The sequence below is a fragment of the Camellia sinensis genome, chromosome 9, assembly GCF_055761805.1.
Source record: "Camellia sinensis isolate YWXY chromosome 9, ASM5576180v1, whole genome shotgun sequence".
NCBI lineage: Eukaryota > Viridiplantae > Streptophyta > Magnoliopsida > Ericales > Theaceae > Camellia > Camellia sinensis.
Genome location: NC_138969.1, coordinates 74475654 through 74500410, shown reverse-complemented (window position 1 = coordinate 74500410; position 24757 = coordinate 74475654). Strand labels below are relative to the sequence as shown.

At 36.7% G+C, this 24757-nt stretch overlaps 2 long non-coding RNA genes and 1 pseudogene across 3 annotated transcripts; 1 reads left to right on the top strand and 2 right to left on the bottom strand.

Moving 5' to 3' along the window:
- Positions 1-4518: 4518 nt before the first annotated feature.
- LOC145798658 (uncharacterized) lies at positions 4519-5324 on the bottom strand. The gene is made up of 2 exons (XR_014339968.1): positions 5015-5324; positions 4519-4826 (listed from the first exon to the last, which is right to left on the bottom strand). It is a non-coding gene; the product is annotated as an uncharacterized LOC145798658 (long non-coding RNA).
- A 4017-nt stretch (positions 5325-9341) lies between these two features.
- Positions 9342-12375, bottom strand: LOC114293926 (uncharacterized). Of its 2 annotated transcripts, XR_014339970.1 has the most exons (6): positions 11993-12375; positions 11733-11805; positions 10743-11622; positions 10306-10418; positions 9563-9631; positions 9342-9392 (listed from the first exon to the last, which is right to left on the bottom strand). It is a non-coding gene; the product is annotated as an uncharacterized LOC114293926 (long non-coding RNA). The 2 variants fall into 2 exon arrangements; XR_014339969.1 differs by lacking the exon at positions 9342-9392 and having other exon boundaries at positions 9496-9631.
- Positions 12376-17962: 5587 nt separating this feature from the next.
- On the top strand, positions 17963-19457 carry LOC114293933 (protein CLMP1 pseudogene; annotated as a pseudogene).
- The last annotated feature ends 5300 nt before the right edge of the window (positions 19458-24757 follow it).

The following is a 24757-nucleotide window of genomic DNA, read 5'->3' as shown; positions in this document are numbered from 1 at the left end:
AGCTATATCCATAATTCACAAAGATAAGCATATGAGCTCTATCTTCCCTTTTCTAGATAAGCATATGAGCTCTATCTACGGAGTTCATCCCCTATCTTCTCCCAACACTAACCGGTTTAGAGGTACATCCCCTATCTTCCCCTAAACCGCGGAGTACATCCCCCATCTCCTCCTCTACACATAACGTATACAAACACATTGGTTCTATATACAATCACACAAAACATACAGTTAATGTATTCTATCCATCGTCAAGTTCCATGACCCATTCCATTGATTAGTTTCAGTTTGCCTAATCATCATGCATTGTCTACAACAATCACGACTATCCTCCACCGATAGCCCAAAGCAGTTATTTCTAAACAGAAAATAAACGCACAATGGATATTCAATCAACATTACATTTCCTCATTTCCCAATTAATTATCCCAATTAATCAACAATGTAATTAGGTCAATTCCATAATTACCATTTCAACCCTTAGGCCCCATTTTATCAATGATTTAACATTTATCCTCTATGCCAAACACGCATCTAGGTTTATTATGAATAAAACCCCAACCTTTGTAAAATTACACAAAAGCCCTTAACTTTCTCAAAATTACCAAACCAACCCCAACATCTCAAAATACCAAAATTTAAGGACAGAATCCATAGAGAGGAGTAGGATATCCCTACCTCAAATTCGGAGTCCCAATGGAGAAGATGACAAAACCCAACGTGCTCCAAAACCCGAAATTTCCAGATTAAAAGGAAGCCCTCGACGATCAACACAACTTTTGTGAAGACCAAAGGCGAGCAAACAACCCCTACTAGATCAAATCTAAGAGAGAAGGGCCAGTTTAGAGTGAGAAGCTCTGAAAATGACTTTTGGAAAAGTAAGAGAGAGAAAAGATCTTGAAAAAGTGATCCAAAAGTCGGATCCCGGATCTATATAAAAGTCTATCCGCTCGAGCGTCACTCACAGACTTCCGCTCGAGTGACCAAACTCCAGCTCGAGCGCCGGATACACACTCCCAGCACTTTTACAGAATCAGGTCTCCGCTCGAGCCCCAACTCCCCCGGTCGAGCGTCACACACAACACTCCCGCTCGAGCGGTCAATCCCACGCTCGAGCGTCCAACACTACACAGGAAATAATGGATTGGTGTTTTCTCCGCTCGAGCGCCAGAACCCCTGCTCGAGCGGACAGGCCAAAATCTGGGCAACTAGTTTTGGTTTCTAGACTTAACCAACTTGCAACAAACCTGCCCAACACATCCTATAACTCAAACACAAAGTAAAAAGGATGCAACCAAGATAATAGTCAACTACAAACACCCACGGACACATGTCCGGATCACTGTACAACAAGGGTAAACCCGGGATCGCTATAAAAAGTTTAGCCAATTGGTGTTAAATTTTTCATGAGATGATGAGGGTAGGAGTATCATGTATTAAAATGAATTAAGAAGCAACATATGAGGGCCTAAAGCATTGAGTGGGTGTTGTGGTCTAATGTGGACTTTTGTGCTTCATAAAAACTAGGAAGCACATGTAAAAAGTTTGAAAAATGCTTGGTGGTCCGAATTGTCGTTTTAAGACATTCGAGCCATTCAGACCATGAAAATTCGGGTCACCAAGCATTACTGAAAAAGTTTAGCCAATTAGTGTTAAATTTTTCATGAGATGATGAGGGTAGGAATATCATGTATTAAAATGAATTAAGAAGCAACATATGAGGGCCTAAAGCACGGAGTGGATGTTTCGGTCTAATGGGGACTTTTGTATTTTTTATTATATTTTGATTAAGCTTGTACACCGATATGTTTCTCTTTGGCCTCATACATGCTAATAGTGCTAGAACAAGTTGCAATTATAATGGTTAAATTAAGAAAATTGAGTTTAATCAATAGATAAAGTTTGAAAGAGGTTAAAAGATCTAGGGAACGTTAAATTCCTTGCCTAAAGTTGTGGACACCAGAAAAAAACTAATAATAAATAAAAATAAAAAAAGAAATAAAGAATAGTTGAGCGAGGGAAAACACCTTGAATATTCATGTCATTAATAAGATTGAAGATTTTTTTAAAGAAATTCAATCCCATACTTTGGTGGCCAACGTCTTGAAAATTGAGACTAAGATTGCATACATCTTGCCTTCCTTAAAACTCGCTTTAGAAAAAAGTTTCGTGTACTAGGTTGTCATACTTTGGTGGCCGATAATTGGTTGATCTTATATCTTCTTCGTTTTTTTGGGAGAAAATTGAACCAATTATCATGTTACGTTAATTAACAATTAACTTATGATATGCCCTTCATGATCCTTCTCTAAACTATTGAGATTTCTTCTTTACAACCAGAGTGAAAATGGTTAGTCATCAGGTCACCTTGAAAGGTCCAGGGGTGATTAAGGAGATTTGTTTGGGGATTATAACCGGTCTGTCTGTTGCCAGCGTGTAGAAAAAGAAACGGTGGGACATGTAGAAAAGAACGACAGGATTCTATGACTCGCTCAATAAAGGTGAGATTAGCTTAGTTCCCCAAGAGTAGTTGTTCTCGTGCCCTTCCTCATTTTATATACTTTTGTTAATTGTTTTTCAGTAAGTTTAGGAATATGTAAACCAAACACAGAACCGAACCTGGAAACACATGAATGCACATCATTTCTACAAAATTAGTTGACGGTCTCACTTCTAAAAAATCATGTTTTGTCAATGTATTTTTTTGTCAAGTTCTGTGTTTAATGTTTATGTTCCTTGACTTATTGTTATTTTTTTGGTCAAGTTGAGTTTGTTGTCATGCTTTGGATGCTTTTTGGTAGCAAAAAGAAAAAAATTTTCTGTCAATGAAACTTGAGGGTAGATACTTACTGTTATTACGAGATTGTTTTAATCTCTTTTTTGTGATGTTATCCCATTTTCCATGGTTTTGTGAAATGCTAAAATTTAGTTGAGTATTATTTCTTACCCAATTTTCGATTTATTACTTCTAAGCTCAAAGATGATGGATTTCATATGTATTTATTAATATGGATCTCATTATCTTTATGTTACATACTTTCCTAAGGGTAAATTTCACTAACCTCCCCTAAGATTTGAAAAAATAAAAATAAAAATAAAGTGAACTCCACAAGTTTGGCATAATTACATTGGGATCCCTAAAAATTTTAATTTACATAACACTTAAACCCCTTTTCATCAATAATTTATTCATATTTATGAAAAAATGATATTATCAACTCTTTTACATTGAAATATTTATTTTACCTTATTTCTCTTTGTATCTTTTCCCTATTTGTATTAATTTCGGTACATTTAGTCTTACAAAACACACCGAAATTAATGCTTGTATTTTCTGTAAACTTTAGGAGAGGTCAGTGAAATTTATCCTTTTCTAAATGTATAGAGTATCCTTGTCAGACATTATACTTCGATAAGGATATGAGTATGAGATATGTAGCCAATATATGTTATTAGACATTCACCTACAAACATACTTACCAATTCAAGTTAATCGTAAAACTATATAGAAAATATGAATAAAATGCTTTATGGCATATTGTGTGCACACCATTCTATTCTAGAAAATAAATGAAATTTGTTAAGAAATAGGAATATTTTGTAATGTACTTGGATATCAGGTCAAATTAAAGGAATCGGAGACCTAGAGACAAACCTATCACTACCACAAAATTGAATTTTTATGGCTTACAATGCATGCCGTAAAAACTATTTCATGACATGCACACAAATGTCGTTATATGACATACCGTAGAAAGTTGAGCATCATTTACAACATGCAGGTAAAGTCATAAAAGTAATAAATTAAACATTAATGACACACTTTGTATGCCGTATATAATTTTTTATGACATTTTTGTCATGCCATAAATCATCGGGGTACTTACGTGTAGGTCCTAATAAGTGGACTTATTGTCTAATAGGTCCTATGAGAAAAATTTGCCATAAAAAAATTCACTAATTGTAAGTTTTAGCGACAATTTATAAAAATCATGACAAAAAAAGTCACTAATTGTCAATTTTTAACGACATATATAAAAAATTATCACAAAAAAATTATTTTATCAACAATTTTACCAAGACTTATTTTCAATAGGACTTGATGGGAATTAAGTCCAACTATTAGGACCTATTGGTAGTTTACCCTAAATCATTACACTTTCTATGGCATAATTTTACATGTCGTAAAATGTTATTTTTAATATATTTATGACTTACTTTGTATGCCGTATATAATATTTTACGACATTTTCTTGCATGTCATAAATCATCACACTTTTCACGACATAATTGTATATGTCGTAAAAGGTCATTTTTAATATATTTATGCCATATTTTGTATACCGTATATAATCTTTTCCGATATTTTCTTGCATGTCATAAATCATTACACTTTTCATGACATAATTTTATATGCCGTAGAGGATTATTTTTAATATATATATATATATATAGAGCGAGAGAGAGAGAGAGAGAGAGAGAGCAAATTCAAAGTTTATTATATCAGTAAACTCAATATATGAACACATGATATCATTAAAATACTCATTTTAGTACTTTAAAAGCAAATTACAAGATCAAATAGCAAATAGCAAATTATATGTACAAATGAAAACAAAAAGATTATACACAACACAAGCCAGTCAAGTCTACTAGAGAAAGCTAAAGAATCAATTAACTTGGCCACTACAGAAAGTTCCTGCCCCAATATCGATGGTAAGGATTCGAAGAGCAGATGTTGCAGCAGCAGTAACAGGTACAAGCACACATTTCAGAACAACAGAAAAGCACCCAGCTTCCTGCAAAGCCAAGGCAAACTCAACAACCTACAGAAACCAAGCCAATTTAGCATCACAACGCTAAAATAAATTATGCAAATTTGTGTGTGAGCATATTTCATTATATATGAAATTATGAAGTATTTATGTATTTTTTTTTATCAACAAAAATTATGAAGTATTTATGTTATGTATGCATAGTAAGGAGCGACAAATTTTGACTTTGACAGCACTACCAATATTCTTTCCTTGAGCCCTAAATCCTCTAAGAACATTGATGGCTTGAGGAGTAAGCCCCACATGTCCTATCACTGCAATTCTAGCCTCTATGCCTCTGCAATATTTATTATGTTTTTATTGTGCTCCTCTCATTCAACTTCAAAATATCAAATTCAACATCAATTCACTCCACACTAAACCACCGAAAAATCATAGGAATCTCAAAATACAAGCAAAAATCAGCAAGAAAGAATAAAAAAAACAAGAGCTAAAGAGAGAAGATACCGTGAAAACATTCTTCGAAGAAGACTTTGGCTAAAGTGATCGTGTAGACGTCCCCGAACGCCCCCGGGAGGAACGAGCTCCCGTTCCGTTCGATATTGGGCTCACTACAGCTCAGGACTCTCAAATTGTCACGGTTCTAAGTCTGAACCAAAGAGTCCAAATCCGGCAAATCGTTTTTGAGAAAACAGATTTTTTTAGAAAAGAAGTGCCAAACATGGACTGCTTTGCCAGATACAGAGTCGCAACCTAAATATTTTATTTTGGGAAATTTAGGAAACCCTGACTCGTTTGCCTAAGGCCACGTGTCCGTCATCACCAAAGTTGCCTCGGCTCGGGAACTTGGGTACGATTGGGGAAGGTCACTTCGTAAGCACCCCCGCTCGCCCGATCAAAGATCGGCCTCTACTAACCATGATATCAAGTTTTGAAAACATTGTGTGTTCTTATTCCGGTTATTAGCCTAGATTTACTATGTGATGCGCACAGCATACAAGTATAGACTGGATCGTCTGAATTGGAACAAAACATTTCATGTTTGTTTATTTTGAAAATGGTTTGATGGTGCTACCCGCAAGTAGGCTAAGACGTGGATTTGCCACCCTCGGGTGGGCTTAGAAAAACATGATTTTGCCACTACCTGGTGGGCTTAAAACGCACATTTGAATGATTTGTTCCAATCCAAATAACCCAACCTTCACCCACAGGCATTCAGGCAGATATATCACATAAGCAATTAGCCTCATAGTAAGCATGCTATCATGGCAGTCACTCACACGCATGCAAGGATGCTAAAGCATAAAACTCACCGAGTACTCCAAGCCAAAACAGAAACTAATTAGAAATCCATTCATGATCCTAATTATACAGAAATGCCTAATGCAACACATGCAAAAGTGCAACTATAGCAGGCTCGGCTATTCTAGACATGGCATATGAAATGCTACAGCTAACATGTATTCAACTTGGAATTGAAAATACAATGCAGTTAGTATGATGCGCCGAGCCCGGTGCATGCAAAATAGATGAATGAATGCAAACATGCTATCATACTGTATGCTAATTAAAACATGCCCTAATCTAACCATCATAAGCGGGTAAATAAAAGGGAGAAAGTCGTGGGGGTTGGAAGACATACATCACACACACGCACACTTATTACAGTTATGCCCTCGCGCAGAGGGTCCGAATAAATAGTACAGTCCAAATAATACAGTCCAAATATATACAAATTCCTAATTAATTTACAAATTAACTAAGAAAAAAAAATAAATAAACTGGCATGCAAGCCAGGGACTGCCTTGACTCTTCTTCAGATGATGGATGATGCATGTCTGGGCTGCCTTGCGTGGAAATCCACTGGGATGCCCCAATTAGCCTCTGTTTTACAATTATTCTTGGAAAGCGCGCCAAGCTCCGGAAGGTTGCTAATTCTTGATTTGCTACAACAGAGAGCAGGAAAGGGGCATAGCAATGTATTTTCACAAATGTATGCATGCCTCGATCCTCGTGCCACCAATCACGCATATCGATGCATGATGGCTGAGGAGTCGAACTGTGCAACTCAATATGGAATGAATGCACACATAAACATAACAGGACCTAGACTCCATCATGGATAATCCAGAGTGTTGGTGACTGGGAATTGAGATACGTTCCGTCACTCGGACTACGAAACGTCCCTCGTTTCCCATGCTCGGGCTAACTCCTACCCCAAACACGATGCAATATGCATGATATGCATGAAATGCAACTAAGATACAACCTAGCATACACAATGCTATGAAATGGCATACACGATGCACGAGATAACATGGCATACACAATGCGCTAACATACAACCTAGCATACGCAATGCTATGAAATGAAATGGCATACAAATGCACAATGGACTTACACCAACATGAGTGGACCTCAACCACACTCACATAGGAGGCCATTGGATGAAAAATGAGACAACTCGGAATGCGTGCACACATGCACGCAAACCGAGGACCGAACCTAAGGCACGAATGCCACTCTAACAAGACATGGCAAAGCATGGAATATGGCATACTAGCATGAAAATTTCAGCGCTAAAATATGACCCAAAACAGCCCCGAATCATGGAAACATGGCACCCGATGCATGGAATGGGACCCGAAATGCAAAATTAGGCATGCGCAATGGCCTATAGCTATACAAAAAATGCACTATTTGATCATGAAATGTGAAGACAGATTCAAGGAAGCCCCAAAAAAAGCATGTTTACAGTTTTAAGAAAGGCCAAACAGTGAGCAAAAATAGGGCTAAACCAATATGCAAAAATGGCCCTAAATGTGAGATAAAGAAGCAAGTCATGGCTGCCGGCTCTAAACAGATGAGGGCCCTTCAACAATGTTGAAGAGGGGCCCAAAATATGACCTTTTACAGTTTATAACCAGACCCAAAACAGTGCACAAGCATGCTCAAAATACTATGCAAAACAAGGCCAAAAAGAGAGCTATAACACAAAGTATAAAAAGGATGCCTCAAACAGTAAAATACCCTTAATGAAACATGAAGAAGGGGTCAAAATAAGGCCATTTACAGTTCGGACCAAAGTCCAGAAACACAAACACAAGGGGCTAACAAATCATGCAAAAATGAGGCCAAAAGAGGGATATAAAGGCAAGTGGCAAAAGGAAGCCACAAACAGTGATGAGCCCTTCAGAAATGTTGAATAAGGGCTCAAAATAAGCTTCTTTACAGTTCAGACTAGAGCTCAAAACAGTTTACATATAGGCCTAAAATAATATGCAAGAAAATGGCATACAAAGGGGGTAATGAAGCAAGTGCAAAAAGGGAGCCTCAAACAGTGAGAGGTCCTAAAACAAACATGAAATAGAGCTCAAAAAAATGATATTTTCAGTTAGGGTCGGAGCCCCAACATGCAAGCACAAAGAGCTAAGATATGAACCAAGAAAAGGGTCAAAAAGGGGAGAAGAGGACTTACCCTTGAAGACTAATCTTTGACAGCATTTTGGACCAAGAAATGCTGCCTCCTAAGCTCTGAGAAGACCCTCCAAGCTGCTGGAATGGAGTGGTGATGTGGTGCTAGTTGATGGTGAGGAAATGGTGTAAGAATCAAAAGGGTTTTTTAAGGCTTAGAGTAGAGAGAGAGAGAGAGATTTAATGTGAGAGCTCCAAACCAAAATTTTCTAACCCCTAAAACACAGCTGGGGGGTCTGTTATATAGACACAAGAGGGTGGAAATGAGGGGAAAAAATGGGGGGGAAATGAAATTCAAATTTCCCCCCAAAATTGGCCTAAAAGGGAGATAAAGGGGAAAGTGATAGTAGGAGATCTCAAACTGAAGAGAGCCCTTCAACAAAGTTGAAGAGGGACTCAAAATAAGACACTTTGTAGTTTATGACAAGCCACTAAAATAAATACAAGTAGGCCTAAACTATCATGCAAGAAAAGGCCTAAAAGAGGGGTAAAGAAGCAAGTGGCAGTAGGAGATCTCAAACAGCAAAAGGTCCTTAATCAAACATGAAAAGGACCTCAAAATATGACTATCTTAAGTTTAGGTCGGAGCCCAAAAATGCAGAATGAAGGTTCGGGAGCCAAAACATGCAGTTCGGGGCCCCGAAAGTGGGCTGTTGGGCACCGGAAGTGGTGTCCGACCACAAAGTTGGTCTCTCGGACCGCAGTGTCCCTCAAAAGGGAGCAAATAAGATGCATATCAAAAATTGGAGCAAACGGAGGTGGTTAAGCAGTCCCGAACCGAGGCACACGGCCAACAGCTCCGAAAAATCGGAAACCGGACTCCAAACGGGCAAAACGGCCTACGACCACGAAACGTAGCCTACGGCCACTGAGAGATGATCTACGAGACCTCTCCCTCCCTTCAGGAAGAGAAAACAGAGAAAACAGAGCTTGGTTCGCAAACCGAGGCAAAGCACGAAAGAGCCCGGAAGTCCGGAGGCAAAGCTCGCGACCGAGACTCTGAAACTTCTGAACGAGCACGATATGCAACATCACCGAGCGCTCAATCGGTGACGTCTGAGTCTTAAGGTCGATCAAAAATGGGGTGTCTACAGATCGCGATGAGACAACCTGAATATATAATTCTTAAAGTAAATATTGCACCTGCGACAAAAAGTAAAGATGGAAAATAATGGATGTGAGTCCTGAAGCTTCACATCAGACCTCCAGCAATCACAGAAGTTTTCACAAAAAACACTAAGATTACATATCAAAGCAAACTTGCATAGACTTTTGGCCAATACAGAGTTGCAAATATAGAAAGAAATTCATACCTCTCGAAGAAACTCTGAAGGAAAACCCGTAGCTTCAAATGATGTTAAATAAGGGGGTACATTATCTCCCTGATGAAAATTGAAACAAAAACACCCTAATCCATTACAACAATATAAACTGCACAACGGAAATATAAAGGAATACATAGTGGAAAATTAAAGGAGATCCCAAAACACCATGGACAATGAAATAATGCCACAATTCTGAATTTCCCAAATGCATGTCTAGTGTAAAAGGCATGAACCAGAAGAATTCCAATAAAGAGCAAGCGAAGTCTGGGGGGCCAACTTAATTAATCATACTGTTGTAAACTAATAAATTAAATTTAATTGTAATATTCTAAAATGCCGTCAAATGTGTTACATAATGATAAAACTACCATTGAAAGTCAAATTCTCATTTCTAGCCATTTAAAATGTTGACTTTCAGATCAATTAAGAACAGAGATCATATAGCAATATCTACAATAACATATTTCCATAAATCATACCTTGTAAAATCAATCACAATATAGTATAATTTATCTAGTGTAATTGGTAATTTCAGCCCAGCCACCAATCCCACCCATCCTTCCAAAAAAGAGAAGGAAAGAGAAAGAAAAACCAAAGGAAAAAAACGTGAAAACCTTGTCATATTACATAAGATAACATTAGATAAAGCAAAGCTAAGTAGTAGTTTACTATTTCTGATTTCAAAAATCTAAAAGCAAGGAATATGTCAAAACCAATCAAAGTAGACTGACCTGCTCACTATGGCCCTAAGGGAAATACACCACGCGGCTTCCAACAGCAGGTAGGGAAACAAGAGGACCAGCACATGCATGCCAAAGTTCATAATTCAGACATCCCTTCTCCCCTGCAGATTATCAATGTAATTTTTTAACAAGAAATCAGTCTAACAACAATGTTTTGTAGCTTAACTTGATACTGACGATGTGTTTGGTTCATGGATTTGGAGAGGGATTTGGAAAATAGAAAGGGAAAAAGTGTGTGAAATGTAGAGGAAAATGACAGAAATTCAACAAATAAACCCCCCCCCCCCAAAAAAAGGAACTAGAACCAGAAGATACAACAACAATATTTTAAAGCTGAACTAGACACTAAAAGATCTCCAAACCAGGAAAATAGGGACAAAGACTGAAATTCAACAACAACAAAAAAAGAACCCAGAGAAATATACCTTCAGGAGACTGCTGAGTGAAACCAGCAGAAGAGAACCTCATTTCTGAAATGATAATATCACCTAAAATTTGTAACCACAAAAGCTATTACCACAATAGCTCAACACTAAATGTCTCAAAGGCTTCTTGCACTTCCTTCCCAACCAAAAACACCATAATACCCTCACTTTGCTCTACAAACTCCATCTAAATCTGAATGTACTCCTCAAAACCACCAAACCCAACAAATATATTACTAAGAAATGGTGAGGATTGTTGTACGCAGAGACTTCATATGGTTGTTATGGACAAAACCACCAAGAAACCCCCTCTAGAGCCTTCAACCAAAACCAGTTCCACTACAAAACACAATCGATTTTGGTGTCATCGGCACTTGATCTTCTTCACCCAACCCCAAATAGACCCTTGAGTAGTTAAAAACTTGATGAATCAAACCATCACCAAATTAACCAGTACATTTCAGCTCAATAAATCATTTCTTTCAAATTTTGAATTAAAGACCAAATCACTGTAACTAATTTCACCCATTACCCTTCATGGTTTCACTTTATTTGAGTTTTACAAGCACTAAACATGTGTAGAAAGCATATTCATATTCACTATTCTCACATGATATGCATTACATAACATCTCTAACAAAATAATGTTGCATACTCATAATTTCCAATGAAAAATCCCCAACTCCTAACTCATGGACATGATATACAATATGAAAGAAATAAATAATAAGTACTATAACAATGTTGCCAGAAAGTATCAAAATTCAAAGATAAACACAGCCATAATTACTAACAACAAAGATGGACTAAACATGCTCCAATAGAAATCCATATAACTGCTTCCATAAGGTCTCTATTCTCTCATTGGTCCCAATTCCATCTGCAACCAAGTCATCCAACCATTGATTAAACCTTTCAAGCTGCCTAAGGAAACTTACAATTTCAGAGTCTAGATAAAGGGAGTATGATCTTATGTAGTTTGATGAGAACCTGCATTGCTTTGTGGTTAAGATTGTGATCTTGCGAATCTTAGGAATGTTCTGATCAGAGATAACGAGCAAATCTGAGAAAATCACCATAAATCGGGATCAAATTAGAGAAAAACAAAATTCTTGATGAGCAAGAATAAGAAAAATAACTCTCACATCAAGTATACATGATTTAAGCTCTAATCATAGAAAAACTTGAAACTAGGGTTTCTATTCCAAAATTTCAATCGATGAAGAAGAGAGAATAGATATGGAAATTACCTTGAGAATACAAAGGTCGAGACTTCGCAAGTGTCTTCGATGAGGGAAAGATCAAGAGAGAGAGAGAGAGAGAGAGAGAGCAAAGATCGGAGAGAGAAAGAACGAACCTAAATCTAGAGCGAGAGAGCCCCAATCGCCGACGGAGACGGAGATGGAGCACTGTTTAAATAGTTGATTTGTTGTGTTTGTTGTATGTGAGAGAGGAGACCTAACCAACTATCACGGTGCCTAAATAGATTGAGTATACTATACAGAGACCTCGACCTTGACCTCTTCAACTGTGTCTCCATTCTTAACCTCCTCCTCCTCCTCCTCCTCCTCTTCTTCTTCTTCTTCTTCTTCTTCAGCTTCTAGGTCGACGTTGAATCAGAGAGGAGATTGCAGAGAGGTTGAATCGCTAAATTTTTTTAATTTTCTAAAAAAATCAATAAATTCAAAAAAATATAAAATTTTCATATATATTATATTTTATTGTATTTTTTTTACAAATATTTTACTTTTTATTCAGATTAAAAAGTATTAAAAGTTTTTAAAAGTATTAAAAGTTTTTTTTTTAAAAGTTTTTTTTTAAAAATAAATTATTAAAAGTTTTTTTTTAAAAATAAATTATTAAAAGAAGGGAAAATATCAAATCAAGATAATCTTGAAAAAAATAATTACAAATAAGTGAGAAGTAATATAAATATTAATAATTAAAATTATAAACTTTTTTCATGAACATGTAATTTTTTCCCAAAAATCCCACTGGGTGCAATTATTCCTTAAAAGATTATACTAAATTATAAAATAATGTATAAATTAGTTTTTACGTTGCCCTCAATTGGGAAAATTTAAGGTGAGAAGCTTGATTGGAAATTGATAACTTTTTAAAATTAAAAACAAATAATCAGATTGAATTTTTTTTTTAATAAAAGTAATGCCGTGTAAAGTTATAATATTTTATGACATGAAATGTATGTTGTCTTAAGTGCAATTATTTTACGACATATTTTTGGATGCAGTTATGCTACGTAGCTCGAATCCTTCCTTCCCCGAATCCCACGAATTCAAAACGACGTCGTTTCATCGTTTTGATTTTTTTTTTCCAATAACACAGAAGAAGAAAGAAGAAAAAGGAGGAGGAGGAAGAGGAGAGTAGCAAAGAGAGAGAGAGAGAGAAAAAAAAAATCATCATCAACATCACCACCATTGTCATCAACACATTTTCAAAAAAAAAAAAAAAAACTGGGCTTCGATCTTAAAAAAAAAAAAAAATTCGGAGGCGGAGGCGGTGGCGATCGGCGATCGACCCCCCCTCTCTCTCTCCATTCCCTCTTCCCCTCTCTTCTTCTCTCTTCTCTCCCTCTTTCTCTTTCTCTTTCTCTTTCTCTTTCTCTCTCTTTCTCTCCTTTTGTTTCAGACTGTATAAGGAGGAAAAAAAAAAAAGAAGAAAAGAAACTACCCAAAACGACGTCATTTTGGACAGTCGGTGTCATGACTCGAACCCGCCACTGTGGGTTAAGGACATAACCGGCCAGTAATCATGAGACTACCTACGGCCCCAAAGCGAACCAAACGTATTTTAATAGAGTTAATGGGGGCCAAACGGAAGCAAATTTGAAACTTTGTCCATAGAGCTATGCTTAAGTGCACACCAAAACATTCCAAAGATTTATATGTTAATAACTCACACCAGAATATGTACTAGCACAAAACACTGTACATACAGGATCATGTAGATTTAAGTCAGTCAAACCCAAGACTTATATACAAAAATGGTCCGATGTTTTCGCCAACAAAACAAAACTATAAACAGAGGACAAAAAGGCCAAGACAGTCTCGTGCGTGAGATGTTTGGGCTGACTCCTCAAAACTCTGACTGTTTCTCACAATTTCACCGGGGTTGGTTTTGGACGTCCCTTGGCTCACCTACATGTACATGAATGAGCGTGAGCGAATGCCCAGTGAATAATATCAATTAAAGAAGATACATAAGCAATCATTGAAACAGTTACAGCAAACGACCTTTGGCCCAATCATTTATATCTATCGGCCTTTGGCCCAATCATTTATATTTATCGGCCTTCGGCCCAGTCATTCATGTCAATCGGCCTTCGGCCCAATTATTCATGTCAATCGGCCTTCGGCCCAACCATTCGTATCAATCGGCCTTCGGCCCAATCATTCGTATCTATCGGCCTTCGGCCCAATCATTCATATCTATCGTTGTCCACCATTCAGATTAATGAACTTACAAAACTTACATATAAGTAAATAATTGGACAACAATAGATTTCAAATATCTTGTTAAGATATTACTCACAGTGATCGGTTTGTGGATTTGCCCTGGAGCTTGACCCTACACATTCCATGAACACAAAAGGGTCACTAACAATTCAATCCGTTCTAAATTCACATTTTCCTCTTTAGGCTTTATTCTTATCTCTTTAACTCATTTACAATGTTTAACACATGCCTAAGAGTGCTTGTAAGTGAAAGAGAACGGAAAAGGAAACACAGAATGCGAAAACAAAATTTTCGAAAACAGGGTCCCCGCTTGAGCGTGGACTCCCCCGCTCGAGCGGACCCTTAAGGCCTGCAAAAGTACTGATTGCATGAAAAATAAGCTTGAGCGTGAAATAGGGCGCTCAAGCGGAAGGCCTGTCTACAAAGCTCCCTGCTCGAGCGTGAAATACCCCGCTCGAGCGGACACCAAGTCTGCAAAAAGTACTGGGAGCACGTAATTTACGCTCGAGCGGAGGTTCTCCCACTCAGGCGGACCTCAAAATTATGGAAAATCCAGAATGTGTTCTTGAGCTCCCTCTCAACATTCAAACCAACATTTCTCGCATTTTATGGCTCCAACCTCATATATTCTTGTACTAACATGGTATAAACACTAAAACACATCATCATGGAGCTCAATTTCATGAATCAAACACATGCATGCCCCAAATTGACACCAAACTCAATTCCAATATAGACATTCATGCATCCAAAGCTCTTATCTTCATAAATTGTACATGCATGTGATGTATTGCTTCCATTTTCAACTTAGATGACACAAATGGTGATTATACATGAGCTTTAACCAAAATCCTACATGGATCATGTATTTTAAACTCAAACATACAAATTCAAGCAATTACATACATGCATGCACACATGGGTCTTTAATACAACAAAATCAAACTAATTCATGTTCTTGACCCTCATTCAAACTTGAATTCACAAGATAATAACTAAAAACACATGAATTACTCACCAAGGAGCTTTAATCTTCACAATCTATGGCAAATTCTTGAGTTATCTTCAAGACTTTCAAAGTTCAAGAGCAAAACTTGCACAATTCTTCTCTCTCTCTCTCTCTCTCTATAGCCGGCCTTCACACCCTCACCATGCCTATCTCAGATTTTTGAGTTCAAAAAGGATCAAAGAGAGTGTATATGGCCATATAAAAAGTCCCACTAATGCTTAATTAATAATATTAAATAGTTGGACACTAATTCACCAATTTAATCAACTTAATTTGATCCAAATCAATTTTTAATTAAATTTCACCGTAGGCTCTAAAAATTATGCCAATCACAATGGCGTAATCAATTTCGAGTTCTGTGGCTGATAAGGCCTTCAATTTAATTTCCGAAGCGGAAAAATCAAACAGATATTCCTACGGTGAACAGATAGAAATTCAAAACTGCATAATGGCACACAAAATCATGTCAAACACATACTCATATTCAAAATAAGGACCAATAAACATAATACGGGACAGGGGTATTACAGTCGGGGGATTCGGGGAAGGGAAGATTCGAGCTACAAACCATTTTCCTTTTGGATGCCGTGAAAATATACATTTTTTACGGCATACTTTTGCATGTCATAAAAAAAATCGGATTGGATTTTTTCCTTTTTTTTTAAAGAAGTTTTCACGACATGTTAATGCATGTCGTGTAAAGTTATAATATTTTACAATATGAAATGTATGTCGTCTTAAGTACAAATATTTTATGACATATTTTTTAAGTCGTGAAAACATACATTTTTTATGGCATACTTTTGTATGTCATAAATATATGAATTAACGACTTACATGGTAAGTATGTCGTTATTGAAAAACCATTAACAACATGCAAAAAAAAAAAAATCGTAGAATGTACTAATTACGACATGCATTTAATGTATGTTGTAAAGTTAAAGCCGCAAATAATTAGTTTTGTTGTAGTGTATGTAGATTTCTTTATTAAAATTTATTCAAACAAGGCCTTTAAGCAGGCGAAAATGCAAACAGCCCCCGAACCACCGTACAGATATCACAACCAGCTTTCCCATGACAAAAAGGACCTATGACAATAGACAAAATGTAATTAGCACATGTAGGTTGGGAGTTAGAGCCGAAAACGCCTTAAACTTAACCGAAAAAGGGCGTTAAATGAGCGAAAATGCAAAACAGCCTTCGAACCACCATAGGGATGTCACAACCAGCTTCCTCACAACAAATAGGACCAGTGACAACAGACATAATGTAATTAGCACGTATAGGTCAGGAGTTAGAGCCGAAAATGCTTTAAACTTAATTGAAAAAGCATTAAGGGGGTGAAAATGTGAATCGGCCCCTGAACCACCATACGGATGTCACAACCAGCTTCCCCATGGAAATTAGGACCTGTGACAATAGACGGGATGTAATTAGCACGTGTAGGTTGGGAGTTAGAGCCAAAAGCGCCTAAAACTTAACTAAAAAAGGGCGTTATGGGGGCGAAAATACGAATCCGCCGGTGAACCACTGTACAGATGTCACAACCAGCTTCCCCATGAAAATTAGGATGTGTGACAATAGACGGGATATAATTAGCACGTGTAGGTTGGGAGTTAGAACCGAAAGCGCCTTAAACTTAACCTAAAAAAGGCGCTAAGGGGGCGAAAATGAGAATCGGCCCCCGAACCACCGTACGGATGTCACAACCAGCTTCCCTATGGAAATTAGGACATGTGATAACAGACGAGATGCAATTAGCACATATAGGTTCGGAGTTAGAGCCGAAAACGCCTTAAACTTAACCGAAAAAGGGCGTTAAGGGGTCGAAAATGCGAATCGGCCCCCGAACCACTGTACGGATGTCCTAATCAGCTTTCTCACAACAAATAGGACCTGTGACAATAGAAGGAATGTAATTAGCACGTATAGGTTGGGAGTTAAAGCCGAAAACGCTTTAAACTTAACCGAAAAAAGGCATTAAGGGGCGAAAACGCAAATCGGTCCCCGAACCACCATACAGATGTCACAAACAGCTTCCCTATGGAAATTAGGACTTATGACAAAAGACAGGATTTAATTAGCACGTGTAGGTTGGGAGTTAGAGCCGAAAACGCCTTAAATTTAACCAAAAAATGGCTTTAAGGGGCAAAAATGTGAATCGGCCCCCAAACCACCGTACGGATGTCACAACTAGCTTCCTCACGAAAATTAGGGCATGTGACAACAAACGGACTGTAATTAGCACGTGTAGATTTGGAGTTAGAACCGAAAACGCTTTAAATTTTGGGCTGCCCTGCTTCAATTTTTGCGAGGTTACTGCGGTATATTTGTATTTCTGGGCCTGCTATCAGGTCCAACCAGTAAGCTTTGGAGCCTACTATCAATGCCAAATTAGTGAACTTCGGGGCCTGCTATCAGCGCTGAGCTAATGATGACTTTAGGGGCCTTCTATTAACCCTAGGCTAGTAATGCCTTTGGGCTTGCTATTGGCCCCATGCATTAGCCTCTATTTGTGGAGGGGAAGTTTGTCTTAAAGACTACTATCACCTTGGTGGAGTGTTCCCTCCACAAGTTAGTTGCGGCGGCAGCTGTTTCCTATGGCAAGTTCAAATGGTGGCGCCAACAAAGTACCTCAGCAGCTCGACCGCTGCAAGTGTTTCCTTTCTAACTTAGTTGCTCCGGTTTTCTCTTTCCCTTAGCAACTTCAAATGGTGGAGCTGACAATACTAGGCATGGCGGCACTGAGACAAAGTGTCTTAGTAACTTGACTTAGACATTTTTCTTCATGGAGTTTGTTCGGACTCTTGGTGGGTTCGACCTGCTCCGACCCACTACGGACCCACTTCCCTTGGCCTTTGGCCCATGCTCCTTTAGTCATTCATGGTCGCCTAATAGGGGAGACCTCCGCACTTAGGTCCATACCTAATTTTAACCTTAACTTCTGACCCTCTATAGTTGTATTGCCTAACAATAAGTTGAATAAGCCCCAATTAGTTCCACCTACTGAAAATGGTCCTAAAATCAAAACCCAATTGCACAAGATTGTTTTGAAGCCTCAAATGGTTCTATCAAATTGAATGCCGTTAAGGATAACCAAAAGGAACATACATCTTTGTCGGTATCATTGCTTACTCGTGGTTAGACTTCAGAGACTGCAATTAGGCCATTGAAGCTTATTTATGATCATGACATAAGGCTTGCTCAAATGCCTGTGACTTGCAATTTTAAAGTGTTGAGGGAGATTGTAAAAACGCTTTTCATCTTCAAAGTCAGTTTTGATTAAATTAAATATAACGATAATGGTGGTGATTTGGTGACTATAACGTGTTCCAGTGAACTCAAATTGGCAGAGTCATGTGTTGATAACCTCATTCCAAACAACCCTGAAACAGACAAGATTGACTCAATTGGAATGTTAAGGTCGCATATTGTTGAGGTGAGTCCTGAGCAAGAACCCATATATTGGAAGAGGAGGAGGAGAGACCTCTTAAGAGTGAGGGGATCAAAAGAGATGAGATTGGCTCACAATCTTTTTTGGGTGAGTCTGTTGTTGAAATTGTGGATGTTGAGATTGATAATCCAGAAAAGGAAGCTCGAAATCGAAAGGAAAAAAACTAGAGCTTCAGAAGATCCCGAGTGCAAAGAAGTGGAGATGGATGATTGTTTATTTGAATTTGCTCAGTTATTCCGGACCCACGTTGGTATTGACCCAAATGCGCATATTGACCTGCATGAGCTTGGGATAGAGAAGTGTTACTTGAAGAGATGGTAACGAGTGAAGAGGCTCAAAGCCTTTTTGATAAGGCTGCCTTAAAATTTCAAGAAGTTGCTGCACTTGCTTTCCTTAATTGAGGAAATGTTCATATGTGTGCTGCGAGGAAACATATTCCAATTAATGACTCAAGGCAAAAGAGGTGGTTGCAACACAATTCCAAACAGTTTATGACTGGGTGAGGAAAACATTCTCTATGGCCAGAGAGAAATACCAGGATGGACTCTTGATTAAACCAGATTTTTGAGGGGTTACTTGCATTGGGGCAACAATTATTTGAAATGGCAAAACTGCATTGGTCTTGTATACTTTTTAAGAAAGAAGATATTTCAAAGTGGGATCCTACTGAAATTATTAAACTTTTTGATAGTGCAGAGGAGAAAATGAAAGTCGCAACTATGATGTGGGAGAAACTGGAAGAGAAGAGAGCTAAAAAATCCAAGTGCGAGGGTTGAACAGGTGGACAAAGAATCTAGATGATGTTGTTGAGCGATTTAAGCTTGCCGGCGCATCTGAAACTGACATTTCCTTAGTTTTGAAGAACCATGCTCCTATGGTGATGTTATTGAAGGAGACACGAAGAAGGTTGGGAACCTAGTCACTGATATATGGCTGATAAAGCCAAGTATCTTCAGAGTGAATTTGATGTATTTGGATTTTCTTCTCAGTGGGAAGAGGATGTGCTTTTTCTTCTCAGCAGAAGTTCAGGATGTGAAAAAAAAATTTCACCTCTTTTTGAATAGGATGTTAGGTGTCAAAACCACACAACCATTAATGAGAAGGTCACAAGCTTCATTTTTTCCTGGTTGCTGTCAAGATTACATGATTCTTCCCTTACTGATGAGTTTTCTATGAGCAATCTTAACTGCATAGGTTGTGCATTTTGGTCTTCACTCTCTGTTCCAACTAAGGTTTGTCTTATGTGTTCTTGATTGTTATTGGACTTTGGTCTGTTTCTTTACCTGGGAGTCATACTATTGGTTGTCTAATTTGTTCTCAACTTCTTATTTAACTAAACTGATTCTTGGTTGAGTTCTTTTGCAACATTTTACTTTGTCAATCAAATCAAGAGCACAGGAACAAATCCCCCATGCCATTTCTTTAAAGGTTGGGTTTGCAATAAAATAAGACAATTTGTGTAAGTGAGCTCAATTATGCAGGGCGTTTGTCTTCTTTCCTTGAATCTACCTATTAAAATGGAGGCATATTCCTGTTACTAGTTTAAGCATGTGTTGTTATCAAAAAATATTAGATGTATTTCTTGCAGATGGTATGTTGTCATTAGATAGACCAATACCGGCTGCATTTGGATGGATGAATTTGAAATGAAAGGATTTGAGGTTAAGATAAAACAAACAATATAGGAAGCTTGGTTGCTAGTTACTAGTGTATTGAAATAGCTATTGGGGAGGGCTGAAGGATCCTTGCTGTACTAGAATGCTTCTATGGGTGAATTTGAAATAACTAGTGTCATGGTGTTATTTTGAATTCGTAACTATAAAGCTTTAAAATCATTGTTGAAATCTGCTATCTAATGTTTCAATCTGAATTGGATGCATAAACCTTCAAATGATCAATGGCAAATCCATTGATTTGAAATCCGCAGATCCAAATACAACCTTAGTTAATTCAGCTATGTATGTAACCAATATCTCCCTTGGTTTGTTAAATTACCTTGGCAGTAGATGTGTGAGCTGGTTTGAGTACCTGGTTTGTTTGAATGGCATTCTATCAGGACATGGATTTTTATTTTTTTTTTATTTTATTATTTTTTTTTATTTTTTTTTTCTAACAAGTGATAACCATTAATGTATATATTAATGAAATACTCCACAGTAAGAATTAAAACCAACCATTTTCTTTTGATCTGCTAAAAAAATCTTCCATTTTCCTATTCTTAATCAATCTCTTGTTCTTGTTGCTATTGTTCAACAAATAAAAAAATTGTACATCTAATGTTTACTACAGTTTTCCTATTCTTAATCAATCTCTTGTTCTTGTTGCTATTCTTCAAGAAATAAAAAAACTGTACATGTTTACTTTAGCAATTACTTGGACAAGCCTTGACGATGACCTGATATGGATAGTGAGGAAATTATAATAGTAGTATTATTCTTTTGTGGCAACTTTTAACAACTTCTGTGGCAAAAATAATTATTGAAGGCAAAGCTTGACTCTTTGGCTCGACCCAGAACTTCATATTGCATTCTCATACTATTTGGAAAACAAGTTTGGAAATTAATCATTTGCCTTTCTTTGTGTTGGAGTTGGATTTGCATCAATGATCTTTATCTTAGCCTGCCATTAGTGTCCTAATGGCACATGTTTAAGTCACAGAAACAACCTCTCTAGAAATAGGATAGGCGAAGCCAGTCCTCATATCTTCGGGCCTAAGGCAAAATTTTAAAATTGAGCCTTTCATGTATTAAAAAAAAAAAAAAATTATTTATTCAAAATTTTAACTTTAAGGTGTATAATATAGATTCCAAATCAATGTAATGAGATATGAGCCATGCTTAGATAATAATAAAAAAGAAATCATAAATATATAGTATTATTGTGTACATAATCATACAAAAAAAAAATGTGGGTAAAATGATAAGTACTAATAATTTTTTTTTCATATATATAGATATATATTTTTATACTATTACTCACATAGAATATGCTTTATATAATCATTAAAATTATATTTTTTAAAAAAATATTAAAGAATCCAAATGAATTATCAAATATTCTACACAATCTTTTTATTTTAGGTCCTACTATTGCTCTATTAAAATTTACTTAAACAAATCAAGGTATGAAGGAAATTATTACAAACTCAAAAATATAAAAATGTGGTTTGATTTATAATTTAGAAAATTCAATTAACAATAAGGAAAAATATCACCGAATCTATTAAAAAAGAGAAGAAGAAAAAGAAAAATATCAAACAAAATCTAAAAATTAAACTACAATTAAATATTATTTTTCTTGCATTTTTAAGAGTAAAATTACTAAGTAATTTCACATATCATTTGTAAGGACCTTTAATTTGAATTGTGAAATTAAATTAATTTGTTTGAAATTTTATTTTTAATTAGTTAATTACTTAAAAGTCATATTTATAAATGTTATGGTAGCTTAGGTCATATTTAAGATTTTTTGAATCAATCAATCCTATTTAGTAAAATTGAGAATATTATAAGTTTTTCCTAATTTTTAAAACTATGAACATTATAAATTTTTTATAGTAATGTTCCATATAATTGTTTCATAACTGATGAAAACAAACAAAGTATGAGATTAGACGTTTTTCTCCTTCTACTTATTGGTTTGATTTAACTATCCAATAAAACAGAAATATTAACTATTTTTTTCAGTTTTAAAACTGTGAACATTATCAGTTTTTTCATTTTTCATTTTTTTTTTTTTAGCTTTGCACATCAATATTCCATCATCATTATAGACACAAAATTTTCAGTTTTGCACAAAAAATAATTCAATTTTTTGTAGTTTTTTTTTTTACACATAATTTTTTTTAAAGTTTTATTAATTTGAAAGTTGATGTTTTAAAGTTTTGAAAAGAAAAATAAATGTCAGATCATTATGTTCCTTTATAGATAATCATAAATGATGAACAATCATTATTTGAAGGGCAATTTTGACTATTAAAAATTTAATGGGACTTACAGGTCTAAATTAGTTAGGACTTAATAGAGTATTAATAAGTTCATAAATTAAAACTTGTGTGTAAATGTCTCATTTTTGGCCTACTAACACCATATTATATACACGTTAAAATTAAGGGCCAATTACTAAGAAATCTTATTTAAAAGATGAGAAGTTTATTTAGTCCTACAATTTTTTGGATACCCTCAAAAATCCATTGTGTATTTTCCTTCTTCATTCTTCTTTGTGCATTCATTCTCCTGTCTCTTTCTTTTCCTTTTCGGCGACTGGCAATCATACCTTACTTCTTCTCTTTTTCTTTCTAACATATAGTCACCGACGATCGATGACCACCATTGATTAAGGTTCACCACCAACCTCCACCAACAACTGATTCCTTACTTTACTCTCACCGACAGCAAAGGAGACAAGTTTCCGACGAAAAAATATGAGTAGATCTACTCATATCTTATGTAGATCTACTCAGATCTACATCAGATCTGAGTAGACCTACATGAGAACAGATTAGATCTAAATCAAAAATAATTGTCAGAGTACAATCTTCTCTATATATCTATTTCTCTCTTTCGATCTCTCAAATTTTCTACCTTTTCTCTGTTACACACTTCTATTTTCCTATTTTAATGTAGAAAATTTTCAAATTCTAAACAAATTGTTTATGAGTTTTAGTTACAGGCGATAAAAACTATAAAATTTTACAATTTTAGTTTTTTTAGTGATGAAATGAATCATGCTTTAAAATTGTAAAATTTTGTAGTTTCATAACATTCTTTAGAACTTGAAAACTTAATCAATGATATTTTTTTTATTATTTTACAAAATAATAAAAAAAGATCTAAATTGGTTGTGCAATCTAGGTCCGCAAATTATTATTTTTTGAATCTCTCTATCTTAATGAGAGAGATAGAGTGTAAGAGGAGCTAATTTGAGTCTACTAAATTAATTAGGCCCAATAGTCCAAGGTTGGTAGGCCCGAATTTATCGCAAGTCCAAGATCGGTGGGTCTGGATTTATCACCATCAAACGGGCTGAATCACTCTAAGCCTCGAAAGGGTTCGGATCCACGAACTTACAGACTTACTCGGGCTCGGACTTGAAAGGGTATTGAGCAAGCCTAGAGATCCGAGGCACTCGAACTCGAAAGGATTCGGACCTATGAATCTAGAGATCCGAAGCACTTGGCTTCGAATGGATTCAGACGCAATCTAGAAGCTGCTCCATTAATGAGTCCCAAAACACTTGCGGACTCGGAGCTTTCCGGGATCTACGTACCAGAACCATGGGCGTAATGGAGTCCGAACAAAGGACCCGATCTCGAGGACGGTGAGTGGAGATAAATTCACTCTTCGGTTAAACTAGCCTATACCCGGGTCGATGTGGCACGATCTAGGGGGTCCCTGAGACTCGGCAATATTTGCGGCAGGGCGTTTTCTTGAACTACCCCTGACCTTTATGCGGCAGGACGTCCTCTGGGACTACCCCTGACCCTTTGGGATGATTGGGGATCATTGATTAGGTGTGGCTAAGAAGAAGGGTTCGCCGAGAGGTTGATCTCTTCTTCGGGGTTTTCCTTATCCTCGGAGAGGTCACCTCTTCGGACAAGGTGGTTAGAGAGAATATTCCCCGTGTGCCTTGCACATGGGCTCCATCCTACATCATGAGGTGCCTATAAATAGCACCCACCCATAGCTTTACAAGGGATGGATTTTGGAGAATTAACTCTTGGGAAAGAACTCATTTCCCTTCTCCATTATCAACCTTGAGAGTGAAAGTGGAAGATCCATGGGAGAGCCTTGCCATTATTCTCTCTCTAGCCATTTTGCCTTCTTCTTCACCCAATCTCTTATCTCCATCATCTCCTTTACTCTTGTGTTCTTAAGTTGAGACTATTGAAGAATCTAAGCCTCTCATCATCATCTAGAGAATTCGAAGTTGTTCTTCAAGGATCTTCGAAGATATTCGAATTTTCCAACGACGTTCTTGAACCCCCTCATACATTTGGCGACTCCATTGGGGAGGCGGATTGGTTAATGGTCTCAACGAGATCTGGCACTCATACAACACCGACAAAAATGACAGA